The 16,473-nt window shown below is 46.5% G+C and overlaps 1 protein-coding gene and 1 pseudogene across 1 annotated transcript in view; one reads left to right on the top strand and one right to left on the bottom strand.

The window, feature by feature from the left end:
- Positions 1 to 16,473, top strand: part of LOC149359441 (uncharacterized) — a 151,088-nt gene that overhangs the window by 37,390 nt on the left and 97,225 nt on the right. The window lies entirely within an intron of this gene.
- Positions 1,630 to 2,817, bottom strand: LOC149359442 (iripin-2 pseudogene; annotated as a pseudogene).

Genomic DNA, 16,473 nt, shown 5'->3' with positions numbered 1-16,473 from the left:
GATCTAGAACGCTGGACTAGTGGTCAGTAACGCGTGGGGGATCAGTGACGAGTTGAGTTAAGCCAAAAGTCATACACGTGTTTAAGAAGGATACACCCTGTTGTCTTGCCGCCGCCACTGCTGCAAACCGAATGTGACGGCGATGATCGGTGGTGGTCCTTTTGTAGCTGTCTTGATGATAACCGGGCCACGTGTGAAACAGGATAGCCAGGTCAGCAGCGGGCATTACGTTCGTTGATCAGCGGGTAAGAAGTTTCCACGGTGAAGCGGCTCTGAAATTTTGAGGATACGCCCTGTTGTCTTGCCGCCGCCACTGCTGCAACCCGAATGTCGGGAGCGGAATCAACCTGCTTACCGCTAGCCATTCGCAGGATAGTTTTCTTCCAAAACCGTGTTGTGTTGAGCAGAAAAAAAGAATTCTGTACACTCACTTTCTGTAAAAACAGCATACTTTTTACGAAATATAACAGTGTTCCAAAACATTGCAACGGGAGCAGAATACGAATACGGGTACACACAGTACACACAATACAGACACAGTTTTAGCTGAGCGTTTTTGCGGCCAGCGGGGCGGAGCGGGTGAGCGGATGCAACAGCGGAGAGGCGCGCGAGAAAATAGTTTTAGCCGGGCGGAGCGCCCGTGTTCTCGAGCGGAGTAGAATCCCTCAGAACCCCTTGCTCTGCTGCTCCACCTATTGGTCATAATTCGAGTTAGAGTGAAAAGAATATCAATTAAGCCTGCTAATAATGAGCTGAAATTGTTTAGTAAAGAAATATTCTGTGTTTTTAATTAATTATTTGCTAAGTTGCGTTTATATGTACAAAAGAGGCTGCCGTCTTGAATACCCATACACGCCCGCGCGCCCTATCGTTCCGCTGGAGAGGGCTTCCTAAAGTCCCTGTATAAACTTTCTGATCTAGGGACTTTAGGGCTTCCCAGCGGGCGTAATTGCTACGCTCCGTAAAAACGCTGGCCTGCCTAGCGACGTGCGCATGCGCAGTGGCGTCTGCGCTGAAGTTATTGAAATCCGAGCACGCGGCGCCGTTACAGGTTAGGGAAGCTCCCCGAAGTACGGCCTTTCTCTCCACATTTTTGGGCAAGGTGTGTCGACTAGCTTTCTTTTTTAGCTGCCTCCTTGGTGTGGTTTGAACAGCGCTCGCCCCTTCGCTGTTCGTTCTTGTGGCATACTAAAAGTTTTCAGTACACAGACATAATATTTTCAATACATATCGTGAGTATAAAGGATATGCAAACTGGACGCCCAGTATGGATGCCACCTCATTTCCGCTGCCGAAAATGGCCGCTGCGGAATCAAAATCCTGGGCCTAACACCTACGCAGCAGATAACCAGGGCCCTGACGGAATAGGCCTGTAATTGCCATTTTTGAAATAAAACTTTGAATCAATCAATCTCAATCCAGATATCCGTTCATTATATGAGGTCTTGATGTAAGCATAGCAATTGAATGTTCTGTTGCCAGTGCTGTGACATAAGTATGATTTTAGGAAATCATTTGACCAGGAATGCAGTCGAGAAATGCAGCAAAAGTAGGGCTAGTTTATTTCAACAAGCCGTATACCACGTCGTACCCCTGTAAATCAATGAGCGGACGAGGATGTGACGCATCTCAGAGGCTGTGGACGTCACCGATGAAAAGAATGCGGTTGTTTCTTCGATCCCTGATGTAGTAGAGGAAAGGATGGTCGACGGTGAACGGAATGATAGTCGGTGGAGATCCGACCGACGAGAGGGCGATGGACGAGAGCCCGGTCACTGCAGCCGCGACGGTTCCTTCTTCATTGACCTCCACAGCCGCTTTGTGGACGGCGTCCGAGATGCGGGTCGGCGTGGTCGCACTAATTCCGCTGAAGTTGGCCCCGTCTCCGAAGACGACGTTCAGTCCCAGGGCTCGCATGGTGGGCACCAGGTCGTAGCGAAGGCTCATGTCGAACTTGGGCAGCCTGAGCGCGACCAGCCAGGGGCTGAACTTGCTGCCGACGTCTTCGAGAACCGCTAGAGACAGACCGGCCCTCAGCGCTGCGAGCTCCGTCGGGGAGTCCGGAAGCAGGACGACCATACCGAATCTGTCTCCCGAGTACGGGATCTCAACGGCGGCCGCACTCAGCGCGTCGAGACGGGTGTAGGGGAAGCGGCTAGTGAGTTGCATCGCGGGCTTACTGACCTCGTTGGTACCCTGGTTGAAAAAGGGCTTGTTCTCTGTTTCCGACGGGTCGAACTTGGTCACCCAGGTCCCCTTGAAGTAGACGGCGTTGACGATGAAGAGAACCATGTCGAGCGGCTCATTCTCGGGCAGGATGCTGTCGATCTTTCCTCGCGTCTTCTCTCGTACCCAGGCGTTGACCTCAGCGGCGACTCCGGTACTGGCGAAGTTCACGGACCTGAGCTCTGCGTCAAACACGTCGTGCAGCTGCTGCCTGTAGCTATCGGCGATTTGGAAGCTGTCCTGCGCTAGGACCATGTCGGCCACTTCCAGCGTCACGTTCGGCGAGGACGTTAGCTCGAGCAGGTGCTTGTACGCCTTCAGGACCCTGGACTTATCCGTGAGGCCAACCTCGGTGTGACCCAGCACCGACGACAGCTGGGCTTCCGAGCTTCCCTCGGCGCCGGCGTAAGCCATGCCGAACGCGGTGGCGATACTAGTTGGCGAGAAGAAAACATTGGAAGAAGGATTCTCCGTCGCCAAGCGCTTGAGGAGGTTCACGGCGAAGTGGTTGTGAGCTTTGGCGAGCAGCGCATCGTCGGTCTCTGAGGATACCGAAGCGATCAGCGCGAGAAGAACGTACTTGGCGAACATCGTGGTTGTTTTCCGAGGACTGAAGGTCGCATGTAAGGCGCCTCTTTTTATACCGACTGGCAGTGGTGTTTTTTTTTTGGGGGGGGGGGGGGAGGGTTTCCCCCTTCCTCTGCGATCGCCAATAGGAATTTCGCTTTTTCCCCCTCCCCCTCCCCACGGCCAGACATAATGCTGAGTCACTGAAGATTTTTGTTTCTCGTGAAAAAAACGCTGTTCTGACTGGCGTAGCTTTAAAGCACGAGCGTCAAACCAGGCACGTGATTCATCGCAGTAAGACGACCAGCAAAAAGTGCGCGGTATACACTTAAATCCAGATAATGGATCGTTCCTTCCCGACTGGGACGCGCACGAAGCCGCGGAAAGACTCGGCTGCAACAGCTTCCTGGAAATTCCAATGTGGGAAAGAATGCTCTGCTTAGAAGGGTTGTTTTGTAGGCCAGTTGGTGATCCATACTTAGAAATGCTTCCATGCATAGGAATGGTTCGATCCATGCATAGAATTGCTTCGGCGCTGCAGACAAGGACAAAACGTAGAAAACACACCACAGAGCGCCAACTAACAACTGATTTTATTGAAACCCGCGTCAACGAATATATGTTTTGCGCTCATCACCGGCAAAAAGATAAAATACACTGAGGAGAGCACTATAGGTACAAAATGATTAGCAAACACGGCACGTGTGACACAAGCGAACATTGCCTTGTAGCAAATCTAATGATTTTGATAGAAATTCCAATTTTTTCCTGACCAGGGTCACAGGTGGATTGCTCACGCATGTTTGTCCCCGAACGAAGAATGAGTGCTGAGGACGGGTTTTATGTACAGAGAAAAGGAATTTGCATCGGGTCTTGTGTTGCCCCTGTTCTTTCTGAGATATTCCTTGCTTAGCTTGCGTTCCTTTTGACACAAGGTTGCGTCGTGAGAGTTTTGATATATGTAGATGATTTTTTGTTTATTTTAAAAATACCCCAAGCAGACGTTCTTGAAAACATAGCCGAAGAAATTCTATTAGTTTTTTCTCGCGTGTCTAATTCCCTCCGTTTCACCCCTGAGTTGCCATCTTTGCAGTGCGTTCAAGTTTTGGATTTAAGGTTATCGTTTGATAACAAAGAGCACATTTTTTGGTAGTATCTCCCGCGGTATAAGAAGGCTCCATTGCCCTTTAGTTCCTGCCACTGAAAACTTGTAAAATGCGGCCTTGTGGTTTTCCTATTTAAGTCCGCCCTTCTAAAGTCTTGCGAGCTGAAGGTTAACGACAGCTTTACAACTCAAACAGACCGTCTTCGCACGGCCGGCTACAAGTAATCAATGATGATGGGGGCAGCGGAACCATTATTCAACAAATTGAAGCACCCAGGAAAAGCGGCCACATCACAGGAACCTTCAAGAGAAAATAAATTGGAGGTTGTGCCGTACATCTACAAGGTTTCACACAACCTTAAAAGGTGTCTACAAAACGTGGTGTCAGCATGGCTTATACGACACCTTGTAAACTGTCAATACTATGCCCGATGGTTCCCTTATAAAAATGGTCTATAGATAGTCTATAGACTTCTTATTGACTCTATTGACTTCCTGTAGATATTGCTTTTTGTGTAATCATAGTCTATAGACTGTCTATAGACGAAAGTCTACTAGAAGTGTATGGCCATAATTCTATAGATTGTCTATAGGCTGTCTATGGCATTTGCATTGCCTATAGACTGTTCTCTAGGATTTGTCTATAGAAAGTCTATAGACTTTATAGACAGATGTCTATAGACACTCTATAGACTGTCTAAAACTTTTTTTGTAAGGGTTTGCAGGGTGCAATCAGAAAGAATAGTGTGCGGCAAAAAGAACACAAAAATCCTTTCATCCCATGTGCAGTAGGCGTGATTTACAAAATCGAGTTCACCTGTGGTCGGTTTTATGTTGGACGAACCGGCAGGTGCGTAAATGGCAGACTAAGAGAACACTCAAACTCTCTCAAGAACAGCAGTGGGGAGCACCTGCCGGCGTACTGCAAAGAATGCGGTTGTTTTCCACTTTTCAGCGGTGCAGTTATTTTAGGCCGCAGAAAAGATCAGCTTGAAAGAGAAATTTTTGAAGCAGCAGTCATTCTTTGTTCGGGGGCAAACACATGCGTGAGCAATCCCTCTGTGACGCTGCTCAAGAAAGATTGAGGGTTTCTATAAAAATGATTAGAGTTGGTGCAAGATGATGTTCGCTTGTGTCACACATGCCGTGTTTGCTAATCATTTTGTACCTAGTGCTCTCTTCACTGTAGTTTATCTTTTTATCGGTGATGAGCGCAAAACATATATTCGTTGACGCGGGTTTTAATAAAATCAGTTGATAGTTGGCGCTCTCTGGTGTGTTTTCTACGTCTTGTCCTTATCTGTCGCGCCGAAGCATTTCTTGAAGAATGCTTTGCTGCCAGCTCTCTGGGGTTTAGATTTTTTGGTGACGTCACCGAAGGCACAAAGGACTGCCCTTGAGACAGATGGACAGTGTTACTCTGCGTAGCGAGATCAGTCAGCGTTCCTTCGCCGCCAGGCTTGACCAACGTTGGCTTCAACATCTGGCGGGTATTTCTGGGAACAGCGAAGTGGTCACCTCTCACAGTCTTTTCTATCGAGAAACGGATTCATGCTTTCGCTCTGTGCGATAGATGGGTGCAACAGACAGTTCTAAATGCTTGGTTTGGTTTATGGGGTTTAACGTCCCAAAGCGACTAAGGCTATGAGAGACGCCGTAGTGGAGGGCTCCGGAAATTTCGACCACCTGGGGTTCTTTAACGTGCACTGACATCGCACAGTACACGGGCCTCTAGAATTTCTCCTCCAAAAAAAGTCTAGCCGCCGCGGCCGGGATCGAACACGCGTCTTTTGGGTCAGCAGCCGAGCACCATAACCGCTGAGCCACCGCGGCGGCAGTTGTAAATGTAAAGTCCCCAGAACAGCTTCAGTAGAAGGGCTGCGGTTTCTTGCACCTGACGCTTGGACTTCCTCGTCTCTTGCTGGAATCAAGTGATCACTTGACCCAGTTCGACGGCGTTGTGCTATGTATATTTATTTATCCATTTATTAATCCCCAGGGCTTTACAGGCACTGCAAGAGGAGTGAGTAAAACAAAAGAAAAAAGAACAGAAGTGAACAAAGAGGAGTCATTGTTCCTGTTTATATAAAGAAAACGAACAAGGGTCGGAGGGGGTATAGGTTGTCTTCCCGCCAATGTTTCGACAAATGGGCGAATGCAAGGCGCCTCTTGTCGAAACGTCGGTTGGCGGGCATATTTTTTGTTGACAAGAATGCCATCTTCCCGGCTCTCTTTGTTGTGCATTCTTGTTTATTCAGTGCTAGGCGAAGAAATGTATGGTTGTGCAAAAAAAGAAAATATTACTTCTGAAATTCACGGTATACAGTCCTCACCCGGTTTACCGCGGCGAAATAGGCCGAAATATTTTGCATTTCATACATACAAACACATATTTCCGTTGGGAATTTCATGTCATTGTGGAAAATATCGAAAAAAAATTTTGTATGGTAACACCCGCCGTACAGCTCGACAGTCGGGCAGCTTTCCATCAGAGAAGATCACTCACATCGAGCCTTGCATTCCATTAGCTTCACTATACATGATGTTCAGGAAATGGGTCTCAAATTTTCCAGTTTCGGGGTTTGCCATTTGCCGGGGGGTTGCTACTACGGAGTCAACGACGTACCTCGAAATCATCTTAGGCTTGGCCGGCCCGGAAGCTTCGCGCCAGCGTGAACGTGACGACGTCGAACGACGGCAGGGCCCTAAGATGGGAATGCAGAGATTGCGGACCGATGCTGGAACAGGCAACGTTTATCGGCAGAGGCAGGGAGCGATTTGAAAGAGAGATTATAGAAGCATATCATATACAGAAAGCTTCCACGTGCATTAGCACTTCATCGATTAAACTCTGCCGCCAGGAGCTGGGTTTCTTCGACGGCCACGTGTAGCTCTAGATTCTGTTTTTTGTTCTTGTAGCTTCTTCTTTTCTGCCGATGGTGTTTCGAAATGTGAATTCAAACCATGAATATGTTTTTTTTTCTGCTTCCGGTTCGTGGTTGATATGTCTTATTGCCTTATAAAAGAGGGTGTTTCCGCAGTAAACTCAGTTGGTAGTAGGCGCTCTTTGTGTCATCCCCTATTTTTCCTGTGTGTGTGTCTTTTGCGCCATTTTGAACTTCAATCATGAACCAACTAGCCCCAAAGCAAGTTCTTCTGAAGCAAACCGGCTCCCTTGTCGGTCCCGCAGGAAAGCACGGTGAAGACGACCAGAAAACGAGTCGACCGCCAGGCAAGAGAGCGGCGGTTGGAGACGCCGAACGAGACGCCTTGTCGCCGGTGAACATTGACCTCTCCAAGTCCAGTATTAACATGAAGGCGGTGGTCGATAAGACGCATAGTTCGGAGTGTAAAGATGCGCGCTGCGCTGCGAATAGCGGGAACAAATCTTTGTTGGAGTAAACTGTGGCCCGTCACGTCAACCCGCCGTCTGCGAATGACGAGTACTACTACGTGTACGACGAACCGCCAAGTATAAGGAACACGATCGTACCTGCGCAGAATGAGAGGCTGAATAAGAAAACGCAAAGTGGGCTTCGAAAGTAAGCGTTTCGGCGGTCGCACTCATCTACTCCGGGCTTTTCGCGCTGTACATACCCAACATTTCTGGACGAAGGCATTTTTGAACGGGAAAGAGCATATGAACACATTTTTTTTATATTGTAAGATTTTACTGTAACAATCGATATATCCGCAGATTCGCCGTCGGCAGACGTGCAGTTTTTTTTTTTTGCTATTGACGTTTTTGCTAGCGTCAAAAGCGCTCCGCCGTTAGTTTTCTGAGGCAGTGTGAACTTTTTGATGCGAGCGATGGAAGATATTTACAGCGGTTCAGTTCTGGTTAAACCTGGAGGATTACGAAAGCAGCGAGAAGAGAGAGAGAGAGGCGATGGAGAGCGCGTGGCTGCGGCCCCGGCACGCTAGCGCATGCTCAACTTTCGAGCGCGCGGCGGCACCTGAGTCAGCCGCGCAGGGACGGTGGCGGCGCGCCACTGTGCGCCGTGTGACGTCACTGCTCCTCGCACATGCGCAGTATGGCCTTTCCTCAGCTTCCCTAAATGGCTCGGCGACTCGCGTAGTGTAGCTTTGGCAACAAAAATGTTAAACAAAGATATATGGCTACGGAAGAATGGAATATTACCTTTAGTATTTCCACAACATTATCTTACAATTTTGTAATGTTCAAAATTTTTATCCAGGAATGTTGGACCTGGAAAATTCACCGACAGGGCTCACCGTTCCAGAGGACAGGGCTACCTGAGGAGATAGAGTAGCAAGAACTGAGTGCTCTATTATACATGTATACTGGGCGTTTCACCTGGGATATCCTACAATTTTTAAAAATAGACTTCTGAGTTAGAAGAGCAGTTTTTTTCGGCTTACAATCATCAGTGGTGCAGCCCATCAGAATATAGCGAAGACGTGGTAACACTAGTAGGCTGGTTAGCTATTATTTCATAGTTAACTTCTTTATTACTGTTTGACGGTCATGTATCCCACCATACGCAATATAAATTTCAGTGTTTAGAATTTTGAAAACCCAGTTACCCTCGGCTGAACAAATTTTATCTGTGGCTGAACAAATTTTGGCCTGATTGATGTAGGTAAAATATAATCAACCTGTTTACCGCTAGTAATTCGCAGGATAGTCCCCTTCTAAAACCGTGTTTTGTTGGGCAGAATAAAAAATTCTGTTCACTCACTTTCTGTAAAAACAGCATACTTTTTACGAAATATAACGAAGTGTTCCAAAACATTGCAACGAATACGTGGCAATTAATTTCCTGTCGTTTCTTTTCAGCTGAGATGTTTTCCTCGGTAACGATTGATATCATTAAATCGATTTATCATGTGTGCAAAAAGAAATTTTTAAATCGGAGTATGCAAACAAAAGTTATTGCACTTTGAAAATTCGAAATTAAACTGTTGGTAGGATTGTAAGGCTGCGACAGTACCCTAGTGTTATTAATGTTAGTTTCAGTTCGCTTTCACTGCTTCTTTCTAGTTTTTGTGGCATGCAAAAAGCTTCGAGTACTCAGACCGATCGTTTTTGGATCCATATGTTGAGTATAGAGGAACAATAAGCAAGCTGGACGCACAACCAATCAAAGAGGCAGCGCCCAATCTGGAGCCACAATGCCACTTACTCTGCATACAAAGAATATCTTTATCTACGTTTATCTCCTTTATCTACGTCGTAGGGCCCCTTTAAGGGTGACGGAGAGGGCTTTGCCCTGCACGACCTTCAAAAAGCTCGCAACTACTACGCATGAGATAACCAATCAATTAATCAAGCTTTATTTTAACATCATGATGTTGGGGGGGGACATACAAAAAGCAAAAAATTACCGACGATTACGTTACTTCCTAATGCGAAATTTGAGCGCAGCAAATAAGCTGTTTCACCTTTTCGATAGATTGAGGCAAAGAAATCGAGCAACACATGTATGCGCTATCACAGAATTCTTTTTTTTAGCAGACGGAGGACTTCCATCGGTCGTCTCGCTCATGGCTCAGAAAGAACTGGCAGATAATTTCGCAGTGGCGAACGGCAGCGGCAATTTCGGCTCGGGCGGTGCACATATACAGATCCGCCGCCACCGATCTGGCTCTCTGATTGCTTAAGGGAAATAAATAGCGCACAAGAGAAGACGGGACAAGCGAGGAGACACAGACAAGCGCTAACTTTCAACAGACGGTTTATTGCAAAATCGGGAGCATATATACACATGTCCAGATAGGCAACAAAGAACAGGATCGAAGATAACATCAAAAAGACACACACCCCCTCGACAGCCATCTGGTTATCGTGCCAGATATGCAAGCTCTTTTTTCGACAAATTAACGGAAGGTTCGCTGACACAATCCGGTCCAAAGCGCACGATATTCGACGCTTCAACAATCTCCCTGGTGAGTTGGTCGCGGTGATGATACAAGATCACAGTATCTTCAAAAATTGGACGGCAAGGAGGGTCGCAGTCACATGTCTTACAATGCAAAGCCAAATGCCCGTCGACACCACCTCTGACTTTCTTCGCGTGCTCTTTTAGGCGTACGTTGAGGCATCTGCCCGTTTGCCCGATGTAGAATCTACCGCAGGACAAGGGGATCTTGTAGACTACCCCCAGCCGACAATGGACGTAGGACTGCCTATGTCTGATATTACAGTCGGGTCTACGCGTTTTAATCGGGCAACTCATTCTGCACAATCTCCCCAGCCTCTCAGGAGCCGTGAACACGACCTTCACATGAGACCGTTGACCCACCTTCTTGAGGTTGTGTGATACCTTATGCATGTAAGGTATCACCGCCAACTTTTCTTTCTCACTTCTATCCTTTTTCTTTTTCCTTTTTCCTGTCCTCTGCTCTTTGTTCATGACTCAGGCGAGAAGCTTCCTTCCTTTTGCGATGCAAGCATTCAGCTACCGAAGCTATCACGTGAGTCGGATAGCCCGCGCCCAGCGTCAGCGAACCTTCCGTTAATTTGTCGAAAAAAGAGCTTGCATATCTGGCACGATAACCAGATGGCTGTCGAGGGGGTGTGTGTCTTTTTGATGTTATCTTCGATCCTGTTCTTTGTTGCCTATCTGGACATGTGTATATATGCTCCCGATTTTGCAATAAACCGTCTGTTGAAAGTTAGCGCTTGTCTGTGTCTCCTCGCTTGTCCCGTCTTCTCTTGTGCGCTATTTATTTCCCTTAAGTATGTCATACCAACATGCCCAAGCCTCGTCTCTTCTCTCTGATTGCCACCGCACAGGGCGAACGGCAGCGGCAATTTCGGCTCGGGCGGTGCACATATACAGATCCGCCGCCACCGATCTCGCTCTCTGATTGCCACCGCACAGGGGTTGCATTGGAGGAGGAGCGAAGAAAGGAATTAAGTTCGAGCCGGCGCTTTGACAACCGGAGACTCGCAGGAAGAGGGGGGAGGGGGGCGGCGTGTACACCCAGCGGCAAACGATGGGGGCAGAAGCGCGCGCAGCAAGCGGACAACACGATAAAGGGAGGAGGGAAGAGATAGCAGCGACTGACTGATGCCGCTGACGCCGATAGTGAGTCAACCCCAGCTGCGGATGAAAGGGGGGCGGAGCTGGTTACGAGGCCGACGACAACGCCGACGACGACGCGAAACCCAGGAACGGACGCCAAAGAGCTGCGCTCTAAAAAGAGGCTTGACGGGGAATGTGTCCCCCTGTACAGGGCATAGGTGGTTACATCAGTGGGGTGAGTTACAAATAAACAGTAAAAAACATCACATGGTATCTGCGTAGAGCAAAGGTTAATAATTGCATACGACCACTATACAGGCTTATTAATGGACAGAACATCAACAAAAACAACAACAACAAATGCATCCATTCAAACTCGTTAAGACGGTCATTTAAGCACCACAGGAGTTATATACACTATTAAGCATTTGGCATCCATAATTAGTGCGGGAGCGAGGTATGTACCAAGCATCATTACCTCGCGTAGTGTACGGTTTGTCTTTGGAGGTTAAGCGAGCTAGAATGTCGAAAAATGGGTTCTTGTCTTTTCGGTGGGTTTTATAACGACGAATTAATAACGTGTTGTAAAGCTCATTGACAGGTATTATTCTTAACGAGGCAAAAACCGGAGACGTGTGGGCATCGTAAGCTACGACGGCAGTAATGCGAAGAACTTCTTTTTGCAGATTTGTCAATTTTATTATGTTTGAGAACGTTGTCGTGCCCCATACCAAATGACAGTATATTAGATTGGACTAAAACAATGAATTATATTTTTTTTTATTCGAGCTGTTTGCCATTAGGCATAATGAAAAAGGGAAACAAAGTTGTAAAAAGGAGTGCAAACAAGTCTTGCTTAAAAAGCGGCAAAAGTTCGCGATAAAGCGATTATCATGAGTCCACTTGCGATAGTCGCCTGCAACGTCCCAATGAATTATATAATAACACCTTAAGCTTCTGAGACAATAAGGAGCGCACCCTGGAGATGATCCCTACTACTATAGAGAGTTTACCTGTGAGATGATTGATATGATTATTCCAGAGGATATTCTCATCAAATATAACACCCAGATTTTTTATGGAAGAGACAATTTCTAATGTGTTAGAGCCGAGTGTTAGAACAGGACTAAAATCAAGAGGGTTGTTTTTAGAGCGGAATATAATAGCCTTCGTTTTCGTCGCATTAATTTTCAAAGATGAAGATGTGCTCCAAGTGAGTAGTTGATCAAGCATCTTGTTAGCCCTTTCTTGTAGTTCAGGTACTATGGATCCAATAAAAAAATGCTCGCATCGTCTGCATAAATAATATATGTGGCAATTTTGTCAATGTTAATTACATCATTGACGTACAGGTTAAATAGTAAAGGTCCTAGTATGCTGCCTTGCGGGACGCCTGCGCGAACAGTGTTTAAGTTTGAAGTATAGCCGTTGATGGTTACCTGTTGCTGGCGGTGGTTAAGATACGTTTGAAGTAGTTGCAAGAAAACGCCGCGGAATCCGTATTGTTCAAGATTTGAAAGTAGCGTAGCGTGATTTAATTGGTGAAAAGGTTTTGAAAAGTCAATAAAGATGCCTAGAGTATATAATTCTTTTTCAAATAAATCCAAAATTACTTCTTTTTGAGCTAGGAGGGCTGATTCGGTAGATTTACCTTTCGTAAAACCAAACTCAGACGCTGTTATGAGATCATGTTTGTTAATAAACTGGTCATCTGATCTTGTATTAATTTCACTATACATTTCGAAAAGACTGGAAGTATAGATATCGGCCTGTAATTTCCTAAATTATTATTGTCTCCACCCTTGAATATTACAGTCACTTTAGCGGTTTGCAGCCCTTTTGGCGTGTTCGTGGACGGAGGCCACAGTGGTGGCTGCTGCCAAATCGAGCGACGTCACCGAGTAAAAGGACAGAGCTTATCCTCGGCTTGAGAATACGTCGCCAAACACGAAGGGCAGGGAGGGGGGGTGAAGAAGGGAAGAAAAATAGAAAAAATAGATGCTGGAACCAGGAGATCTAACAACAACAGACAGTCGGCTGCTTTCGATGGCTCGCTGATCAGTGCAGAGTTTAAAGTTTTTCGGTTTTCTGCTCATGCTTATTTATTTTTTCCTGCCATTAGCCACTAAATCATAACTTACTTCCCTTGCTCATGGTCATACCCATTAGCGTTGTTATTTTTTTTGTGTGGTTCACGCGAGTGTCAATACCAAATGGGACCGGGTAGAGTGTTTTCGAAGCACTCGTTTGCAGGGAAAGTGTGCAGCAACGCAAGAGGATTGTCGTACCTAAAAACATGAATCCAGTGGGCTCACTGCGTTGCGCCTGTTGTATTGGAGTTCATTGAAGAAGTCAGGCAACGATGGCATATAGAGACTTTTATCTGTGCTTACGCGAGCGACGATAGAGGAGTAGTACATTGATCTTTGCCTTTAAAGATTCACATTGGTGCACAATCGAAATGTGACTACAATAGCACAATTTCCAACATGTACCCTCAATTCCATCTTGTCACTGCGGAGAGAGCAAAATAACTTTCGAACGGGTTAAATGGATGTTACGGCCACACTGGCAGTTTCTATGTAGACTTGCACGTGGTACCTTTCCTCTTCAACATAACCAAAATTTTTTTAACACTAGAAAAAAGCCGGGGCTGCCATCACTCAAAATTTCAGCGTGATCAATGCAAAGTCTTTCTATCCCTACAAAAAGCGCACGCTTAATAGAGAAAGCTCGCGCAGCAGCAAGCATGCGCTCATTCTTCTAGTTTTCTAGCATGCGCTCTTCTAGCATGCGCTCGTTCTTCTGGTTTTGTTCGAGAGCAAAAGAGAATCTGGAGCGGGTTTCGCGGTTGGCTCAACCTATACAGGATCCTTCCTGGCACCGCCCCGTGCTCCTGAATTAGATCACAGAAGGGCCGGCCGCTGCTTCACAGAATTTTTCTTTTATCAGCTCTTTTCTGGGCAACACTGCGTTGCGCCGCCATCGAGCAGGCCCTAGCCTCGCAACTTTGCAGCTGGCGGGTGATGGGTGGGCTGCCGGGATATAACATATCTAAGCTTTGTTCACAAGCGCCGCCAAGCTGGAGTGAAGGCTGGGTCCAGCAGCTGGTGGAAATCATTAATATTCATCCCAGCCGGATGCCCCAATATTCACTGCACTACGATTTTACCATTTGTGCATAGGAGTACGCGACTCGAGCACCAGCCGGTTCTTTTGCCATGCGAGACGCAAGAAATGCCGGTCATAATTTCGTTGCAAGCGCCACGTTTTAGGTGTAGGTTTTCCTCTCCTAATTATGCCTCGTTTCCTTTGTTATGGCTTCCTTCCTTCTTTCAGTTTAGGCTCCTCGCCTGCAACTAACGAGAACAGATGAGCAAGTTGTTACAGTGCCCTCGTTCTTTCTCGATAAAAAGAAGGGGTTTTCAACAGCGAACGTAATTTCATAAGGTTGAACACACTCGTTAGTTGATATCAGGAATCAATATCATTTTCTGCTCTTCTTTTTAACTCCAACGTGCTCTATTGGAAACACGTGAAAGGGACGCTAAAATGAGCAGAAACTTCGGTGCTGCTTTTTTCTAGCTCTAAACAACTCTTTTTTAAGGCGGAAGCCTTTAATGCCTCATCGTTGTAAGCAGGAGTTGTCGACAGAAAATGTCACGCTTTTCAATTGGTCGAAATGCTCGTGACGTCACAGTGCGCGAATTTCAAATGGGGCCAATTGTACTTTGGCTAGTAACCATGCAACCAATCAAAGGGATCGTATAGTGATGCTCCAACTAAGTTGGACTGAGTTTAGTTAATTGCTTAATTAATCAATTAGCCTAATTAAGATAGAGGAAAAGAAAAGAAAGACGCGCGCCGCTACGACAACAGCGTCCGCGGAAGAAGACGCTGCTGAAAAAAACAGATAAATACGAAGCCGCGTTCGCTCCATCACCACGCACTTCCCCACTCAGTTCGAAGTTGCTCGTTTCGTATACGTTGTGTCGAACATCCTAGACAGTTCCAACAATTGACAGGTGAATGACAGAACACGATGGATAGAAATACAATAACATAAATATGAAATAGCCTAATTAACCTTTCTAGTTAGACCGCATAAATCAATAAAACCGAGAACGAAATCGGTCGAGTTGGGGAATCGAACCAGGGTCTCCGGAGTGCGATACGAGCACGCTAGCCACTCCGTAATGCCAGCTGAATGGTTTGGAATGAACAAAGGCGCGTCTAGCTAATACGGCGTCTTCGTTCACTCCCATCTTCCCCCTTTCCCTTACGGCGAGGTGCAGGTGTCCACCCAGATATGCGAGATAGATACATTTCCTTTCCTCAAAAAATAAATTTACCATCCAGCAAGGCGTACAGCCGAATTGGCGATGGCGTTCTGTGGACTCCGTGGCAGCGTTGCAAGACGCTGTCGCGTTCCACTCTTACAGGCGAAGCTTAACATGTTAACCAGACATCAGTAACACACGCAGACAGCCAATGGACGCGTCATTCGCTGGCAGCACTTGAATCATCATTCACAACCACATTCGTGACAGAATGCTGTACTAAGGCTTTCGCCTTGCACCACTTTAGTCGCCAAAGTGACTCCTAATTTTTTTTTTTACTAGTGTTGCCTATTTCTTCGTTGTACATCGGGTCATGCATTGCGCTTTCTTGAAGTACGCCATGTGAGAACACATTCAACGTTTTACTTTGCTGGCACACGCTAATAAATTCTGCTAAGCCAAGTGCAAGGTTTTCTGCATGGTACAATGAATGCATAACCGCAATGGTTCCAACCACCGGTTTCATTTAAGCATTCGCCTTTGCTAAATCTGTGAAAGCACCCAGTGCTTGATACTTGCCTCCGGCGCACGGAATCGTGTCTAGTCTTTACGTTCTTCTTTGCCATCTATGCCATTTGTTTTGTTAAATTGTTTTTGTTTCTCTTTATTTTCCTACTTATTATGCGCTGAAAACACATTTCATACATGTGTTTACGAGAGAAAAGCGGCACTTGGACGCTTCTGTAACCATTATGTTTTAAAGCAATACTCACAATATCGCCCACAAGGGCTCATCGCTCTCTGACGGCACACCGACGTCGGTAACAGACTAGTCTCGCTCTACCAAGATGGATATTCTCTCTTTGTTTCAGCCTCTTTGCAAATATATAGGGCCCGCACAGGAACCACCGCCACGTGAAACTAGCATGGGACATACGGTACTCCCATTTCGTATGTCGCAATCAGGCACAAAGGGAAGAAGTAGGGCGCAGTTTCTGTTCACGCAGATCAGACGTTATATTTTACCACTCAACCAGTCCAAACGCCGAATAGTTTATTGATAGGAATAGTTATTGGGGCCATTTTACTGGGTTCATGAAAAAAAAATTAGGAGTCACTTTGGCGACAAAAGTGGTGCAAGGCGAAAGCCTTAGTGCAGCATTCTGTCACGAATGTGGTTGTGAATGATGATTCAAGTGCTGCCAGCGAATGACGCGTCCATTGGCTGTCTGCGAGTGTTACTGATGTGTGGTTAACATGTTAAGCTTCGCCTGTAAGAGTGGAACGCGACAGCATCTTGCAA

This window comes from Amblyomma mixtum, chromosome 2 (genome assembly GCF_055824585.1).
Source record: "Amblyomma mixtum isolate Tamu chromosome 2, ASM5582458v1, whole genome shotgun sequence".
In the NCBI taxonomy this organism is placed as follows: Eukaryota; Metazoa; Arthropoda; class Arachnida; order Ixodida; family Ixodidae; genus Amblyomma; species Amblyomma mixtum.
This window is presented reverse-complemented; position numbering and strand designations above follow the sequence as displayed.